Source organism: Rhinoderma darwinii, unplaced genomic scaffold, assembly GCF_050947455.1.
Source record: "Rhinoderma darwinii isolate aRhiDar2 unplaced genomic scaffold, aRhiDar2.hap1 Scaffold_971, whole genome shotgun sequence".
In the NCBI taxonomy this organism is placed as follows: domain Eukaryota; kingdom Metazoa; phylum Chordata; class Amphibia; order Anura; family Rhinodermatidae; genus Rhinoderma; species Rhinoderma darwinii.
Genome location: NW_027464546.1, coordinates 57386 through 65000, shown reverse-complemented (window position 1 = coordinate 65000; position 7615 = coordinate 57386).

Sequence of the window (7615 nt, the reverse complement as noted above, 5' to 3'; positions counted from 1 at the left end):
ATTGCAGATAGGTCCCGGTGGGGGGGGGGGGCAGCGGGAGCAACCTGCATCCCCATGCCCAGCCAGAGTTCCAGGGTGATTGCTGTTGGGTCCGGTGGGGTGGAAGGGGGTCAGCGGGAGCAAACTGCATCCCCATGCCCAGCCAGAGTTCCAGGGTGATTGCAGGTAGGTCCTGGTGGGGGGGCAGCGGGAGCAACTTGCATCCCCATGCCCAGCCAGAGTTCCAGGTTGATTGCTGGTAGGTCCCGGTGGGGTGGAAGGGGGTCAGCGGGAGCAAACTGCATCCCCATGCCCAGCCAGAGTTCCAGGGTGATTGCAGGTAGGTCCCGGTGGGGTGGAAGGGGGTCAGCGGGAGCAAACTGCATCCCCATGCCCAGCCAGAGTTCCAGGGTGATTGCTGGTAGGTCCCGGTGGGGTGGAAAGGGGGTCAGCGGGAGCAAACTGCATCCCCATGCCCAGCCAGAGTTCCAGGCTGATTGCAGGTAGGTCCTGGTGGGGGGGCAGCGGGAGCAACTTGCATCCCCATGCCCAGCCAGAGTTCCAGGGTGATTGCAGGTAGGTCCTGGTGGGGGGCAGCGGGAGCAACTTGCATCCCCATGCCCAGCCAGAGTTCCAGGGTGATTGCTGGTAGGTCCCGGTGGGGGGGGCAGCGGGAGCAACCTGCATCTCCATGCCCAGCCAGAGTTCCAGAGTGATTGCAGGTAGGTCCCGGTGGGGGGGCAGCGGGAGAAACTTGCATCCCCATGCCCAGCCAGAGTTCCAGGGTGATTGCAGGTAGGTCCCGGTGGGGTGGAAGGGGGTCAGCGGGAGCAAACTGCATCCCCATGCCCAGCCAGAGTTCCAGGGTGATTGCTGGTAGGTCCCGGTGGGGTGGAAAGGGGGTCAGCGGGAGCAAACTGCATCCCCATGCCCAGCCAGAGTTCCAGGGTGATTGCAGGTAGGTCCCGGTGGGGGGGCAGCGGGAGCAACTTGCATCCCCATGCCCGGCCAGAGTTCCAGGGCCAGAGTGTGACGGCAGGCAGCATAGGCCGGGGCAAAGTTCCAAGGCGGCGTGGAGAGGACTAGGCCACAAGATAAGGGGATCCTTTCGTGAACAAACAGCAGTGAAAATACAAAGGCCCAAATGTCAAAGAATGGCATTTGTGCTACTGAAAGTGAAACATTTAAAATCAAGTGAAAGTGGGGTATGTTCACAAATGTCAGAGGCGGTGATGAGCAGCAGAGGCAGGCCGGGGCAGAGTTCCAGGGCTAGGAGTGTGACGGCAGGCAGCGTAGGCCGGGGCAGAGTTCCAGGGCGGTGGGGAGAGGACTAGGCCTCGAGATATGGAGATCCATTTGGTGACCAAGCAGCAGTGAAAATAGAAAGGCCCAAATGTCAAAGAATGACATTTCTGCTACTGAAAGTGAAACATTTGAAAGTGAAACATTTAAAATCAAGTTAAAGTGGGGTTTGTTCACAAATGTCAGAGGCGGTGGTGAACAGCAGGGGCAGGCCGGGGCAGAGTTCCAGGGCCAGGAGTGTGATGGCAGGCAGCGTAGGCCGGGGCAGAGTTCCAGGGCGGTGGGGAGAGGACTAGGCCTCATTCCAAGGAGATCCATTTGGTGACCAAACAGCAGTGACAATAAAAAGGCCCAAATGTCAAAGAATGACATTTCTGATACTGAAAGTGACACATTTAAAATCACGTTAAAGTGGGGTATGTTCAAAGAATGTCAGAGGCGGTAATGAGCAGCAGATGCAGGCCGGGGCAGAGTTCCAGGTGCCTGGAGTGTGAAGGCAGCACAGGCCGGGGCAGAGTTCCAGGGCCAGGGGTGTGACGGCAGGCAGCGTAGGCCGGGGCAGAGTTCCAGGGCGGTGGGGAGAGGACTAGGCCTCGAGATATGGAGATCCATTTGGTGACCAAGCAGCAGTGAAAATAAAAAGGCCCAAATGTCAAAGAATGGCATTTCTGATACTGAAAGTGAAACATTTAAAATCAAGTTAAATTGGGGTATGTTCAAAGAATGTCAGAGGCGGTAATGAGCAGCAGATGCAGGCCGGGGCAGAGTTCCAGGTGCCTGGAGTGTGAAGGCAGCACAGGCCGGGGCAGAGTTCCAGGGCCAGAGTGTGTGACGGCAGGCAGCGTAGGCCGGGGCAGAGTTCCAGGGCGGTGGGGAGAGGACTAGGCCTCAATCCAAGGAGATCCATTTGGTGACCAAGCAGCAGTGAAAATAAAAAGGCCCAAATGTCAAAGAATGACATTTCTGCTACTGAAAGTGAAACATTTGAAAGTGAACCATTTAAAATCTAGTTAAAGTGGGGTATGTTCAAAAATGTCAGAGTCGGTGGTGAACAGCAAAGGCAGGCCGGGGCAGAGTTCCAGGGCCAGAGTGTGACGGCAGCACAGGCCGGGGCAGAGCTCCAGGGCCAGAGTGTGTGACGGCAGGCAGCGTAGGCCGGGGCAGAGTTCCAGGGCGTTGGGGAGAGGACTAGGCCTCAAAATAAGGAGATCCATTTGGTGACCAAGCAGAAGTGAAAATAAAAAGGCCCAAATGTCAAAGAATGACATTTCTGCTACTGAAAGTGAAACATTTGAAAGTGAACCATTTAAAATCTAGTTAAAGTGGGGTATGTTCAAAAATGTCAGAGTCGGTGGTGAACAGCAAAGGCAGGCCGGGGCAGAGTTCCAGGGCCAGAGTGTGACGGCAGCACAGGCCGGGGCAGAGTTCCAGGGCCAGAGTGTGTGACGGCAGGCAGCGTAGGCCGGGGCAGAGTTCCAGGGCGGTGGGGAGAGGACTAGGCCTCAATTTAAGGAGATCCATTTGTTGACCAAGCAGCAGTGCAAATAAAAAGGCCCGAATGTCAAAGAATGACATTTCTGATACTGAAAGTGAACCATTTAAAATCAAGTTAAAGTGGGGTATGTTCACAAATGTCAGAGGCGGTGGTGAACAGCAGGGGCAGGCCGGGACAGAGTTCCAGGGCCAGAGTGTGACGGCAGGCAGTGTAGGCCGGGGCAGAGTTCCAGGGCGGTGGGGAGAGGACTAGGCCTCAATTTAAGGAGATCCATTTGTTGACCAAGCAGCAGTGCAAATAAAAAGGCCCGAATGTCAAAGAATGACATTTCTGATACTGAAAGTGAACCATTTAAAATCAAGTTAAAGTGGGGTATGTTCACAAATGTCAGAGGCGGTGGTGAACAGCAGGGGCAGGCCGGGACAGAGTTCCAGGGCCAGAGTGTGACGGCAGGCAGTGTAGGCCGGGGCAGAGTTCCAGGGTGGTGGGGAGAGGACTAGGCCTCAATTTAAGGAGATCCATTTGTTGACCAAGCAGCAGTGCAAATAAAAAGGCCCAAATGTCAAAGAATGACATTTCTGATACTGAAAGTGAACCATTTAAAATCAAGTTAAAGTGGGGTATGTTCAAAAATGTCAGAGGCGGTGGTGAGCAGCAGAGGCAGGCCGGGGCAGAGTTCCAGGGCCAGGGGTGTGACGGCAGGCAGCGTAGGCCGGGGCAGAGTTCCAGGGCGGTGGGGAGAGGACTAGGCCTCGACATAAGGAGATCCATTTGGTGACCAAACAGCAGTGAAAATAAATAGGCCCAAATGTCAAAGAATGACATTTCTGCTACTGAAAGTGAAACATTTAAAATCAAGTTAAAGTGGGGTATGTTCACAAATGTCAGAGGCGGTGGTGAACAGCAGGGGCAGGCCGGGGCAGAGTTCCAGGGCCAGGGTGTGACGGCAGGCAGCGTAGGCCGGGGCAGAGTTCCAGGGCGGTGGGTGAGAGGACTAGGCCTCAATCCAAGGAGATCCATTTGGTGACCAAGCAGCAGTGGGAAAATAAAAAGGCCCAAATGTCAAAGAATGACATTTCTGCTACTGAAAGTGAAACATTTGAAAGTGAACCATTTAAAATCAAGTTAAAGTGGGGTATGTTCAAAAATGTCAGAGGTGGTGGTGAGCAGCAGAGGCAGGCCGGGGCAGAGTTCCAGGGCTAGGAGTGTGACGGCAGGCAGCGTAGGCCGGGGCAGAGTTCCAGGGCGGTGGGGAGAGGACTAGGCCTCAATCTAAGGAGATCCATTTGGTGACCAAACAGCAGTGAAAATAAAAAGGCCCAAATGTCAAAGAATGACATTTCTGATACTGAAAGTGAAACATTTGAAAGTGAACCATTTAAAATCAAGTTAAAGTGGGGTATGTTCAAAAATGTCAGAGGCGGTGGTGAACAGCAAGGGCAGGCCGGGGCAGAGTTCCAGGGCCAGGGGTGTGACGGCAGGCAGCGTAGGCCGGGGCAGAGTTCCAGGGCGGTGGGGAGAGGACTAGGCCTCAATCCAAGGAGATCCATTTGGTGACCAAGCAGCAGTGAAAATGAAAAGGCCCAAATGTCAAAGAATGACATTTCTGATACTGAAAGTGAAACATTTGAAAGTGAACCATTTAAAATCAAGTTAAAGTGGGGTATGTTCAAAAATGTCAGAGGCGGTGGTGAACAGCAAGGGCAGGCCGGGGCAGAGTTCCAGGGCCAGGGTGTGACGGCAGGCAGCGTAGGCCGGGGCAGAGTTCCAGGGCGGTGGGTGAGAGGACTAGGCCTCAATCCAAGGAGATCCATTTGGTGACCAAGCAGCAGTGGGAAAATAAAAAGGCCCAAATGTCAAAGAATGACATTTCTGCTACTGAAAGTGAAACATTTGAAAGTGAACCATTTAAAATCAAGTTAAAGTGGGGTATGTTCAAAAATGTCAGAGGCGGTGGTGAGCAGCAGAGGCAGGCCGGGGCAGAGTTCCAGGGCTAGGAGTGTGACGGCAGGCAGCGTAGGCCGGGGCAGAGTTCCAGGGCGGTGGGGAGAGGACTAGGCCTCAATCTAAGGAGATCCATTTGGTGACCAAACAGCAGTGAAAATAAAAAGGCCCAAATGTCAAAGAATGACATTTCTGATACTGAAAGTGAAACATTTGAAAGTGAACCATTTAAAATCAAGTTAAAGTGGGGTATGTTCAAAAATGTCAGAGGCGGTAGTGAACAGCAGAGGTAGGCCGGGGCAGAGTTCCAGGGCCAGGGGTGTCACGGCAGGCAGCGTAGGCCGGGGAAGAGTTCCAGGGCGGTGGGGAGAGGACTAGGCCTCAATCCAAGGGGATCCATTTGGTGACCAAGCAGCAGTGAAAATGAAAAGGCCCAAATGTCAAAGAATGCCATTTCTGCAACTGAAAGTGAAACATTTGAAAGTGACACATTTAAAATCAAGTTAAAGTGGGGTATGTTCAAAAATGTCAGAGGCGGTAGTGAACAGCAGAGGTAGGCCGGGGCAGAGTTCCAGGGCCAGGGGTGTCACGGCAGGCAGCGTAGGCCTGCGCAGAGTTCCAGGGCGGTGGGGAGAGGACTAGGCCTCAATCCAAGGAGATCCATTTGGTGACCAAGCAGCAGTGAAAATAAAAAGGCCCAAATGTCAAAGAATGACATTTCTGCTACTGAAAGTGAAACATTTGAAAGTGACACATTTAAAATCAAGTTAAAGTGGGGTATGTTCAAAAATGTCAGAGGCGGTAGTGAACAGCAGAGGTAGGCCGGGGCAGAGTTCCAGGGCCAGGGGTGTCACGGCAGGCAGCGTAGGCCGGGGAAGAGTTCCAGGGCGGTGGGGAGAGGACTAGGCCTCAATCCAAGGGGATCCATTTGGTGACCAAGCAGCAGTGAAAATGAAAAGGCCCAAATGTCAAAGAATGCCATTTCTGCAACTGAAAGTGAAACATTTGAAAGTGACACATTTAAAATCAAGTTAAAGTGGGGTATGTTCAAAAATGTCAGAGGCGGTAGTGAACAGCAGAGGTAGGCCGGGGCAGAGTTCCAGGGCCAGGGGTGTCACGGCAGGCAGCGTAGGCCGGGGAAGAGTTCCAGGGCGGTGGGGAGAGGACTAGGCCTCAATCCAAGGGGATCCATTTGGTGACCAAGCAGCAGTGAAAATGAAAAGGCCCAAATGTCAAAGAATGCCATTTCTGCAACTGAAAGTGAAACATTTGAAAGTGACACATTTAAAATCAAGTTAAAGTGGGGTATGTTCAAAAATGTCAGAGGCGGTAGTGAACAGCAGAGGTAGGCCGGGGCAGAGTTCCAGGGCCAGGGGTGTCACGGCAGGCAGCGTAGGCCGGGGAAGAGTTCCAGGGCGGTGGGGAGAGGACTAGGCCTCAATCCAAGGGGATCCATTTGGTGACCAAGCAGCAGTGAAAATGAAAAGGCCCAAATGTCAAAGAATGCCATTTCTGCAACTGAAAGTGAAACATTTGAAAGTGACACATTTAAAATCAAGTTAAAGTGGGGTATGTTCAAAAATGTCAGAGGCGGTAGTGAACAGCAGAGGTAGGCCGGGGCAGAGTTCCAGGGCCAGGGGTGTCACGGCAGGCAGCGTAGGCCTGCGCAGAGTTCCAGGGCGGTGGGGAGAGGACTAGGCCTCAATCCAAGGAGATCCATTTGGTGACCAAGCAGCAGTGAAAATAAAAAGGCCCAAATGTCAAAGAATGACATTTCTGCTACTGAAAGTGAAACATTTGAAAGTGAAACATTTAAAATCAAGTTAAAGTGGGGTATGTTCACTTAATTCAGAGGCGGTGGTGAGCAGCAGAGGCAGGCCGGGGCAGAGTTCCAGGGCCAGGGGTGTGACGGCAGGCAGCGTAGGCCGGGGCAGAGTTCCAGGGCGGTGGGGAGAGGACTAGGCCTCAAAATAAGGAGATCCATTTGGTGACCAAGCAGCAGTGAAAATAAAAAGGCCCAAATGTCAAAGAATGACACTTTTAATACTGAAAATGAAACATTTAAAATCAAGTTACAGTGGGGTTTGTTCAAAAAATGTCAGAGGCGGTGGTGAGCAGCAGAGGCAGGCCGGGGCAGAGTTCCAGGGCCAGAGTGTGACGGCAGGCAGCACAGGCCGGGGCAGAGCTCCAGGGCCAGGGGTGTGACGGCAGGCAGCGTAGGCCGGGGCAGAGTTCCAGGGCCAGGGTGTGATGGCAGGCAGCGTAGGCCGGGGCAGAGTTCCAGGGCGGTGGGGAGAGGACTAGGCCTCGATCTAAGGAGATCCATTTGGTGACCAAACAGCAGTGAAAATAAAAAGGCCCAAATGTCAAAGAATGACATTTTTGATACTGAAAGTGAACCATTTAAAATCAAGTGAAAGTGGAGTACGTTCAAAAATGTCAGAGGCGGTGGTGAACAGCAGGGGCAGGCCGGGGCATAGTTCCAGGGCCAGAGTGTGACGGCAGCACAGGCCGGGGCAGAGCTCCAGGGCCAGAGTGTGACGGCAGGCAGCATAGGCCGGGGCACAGTTCCAGGGCCAGAGTGTGACGGCAGGCAGCGTAGGCCGGGGCAGAGTTCCAGGGCGGTGGGGAGAGGACTAGGCCTCGAGATAAGGTGATCCATTTGGTGACCAAGCAGCAGTGGAAATAAAAAGGCCCAAATTTCAAAGAATGACATTTTTGATACTGAAAGTGAAACATTTAAAATCAAGTTAAAGTGGGGTACGTTCAAAAATGTCAGAGGCGGTAATGAGCAGCAGAGGCAGGCCGTGGGCACAGTTCCAGGGCCAGAGTGTGACGGCAGCACAGGCCGGGGCAGAGTTCCAGGGCCAGAGTGTGACGGCAGGCAGCATAGGC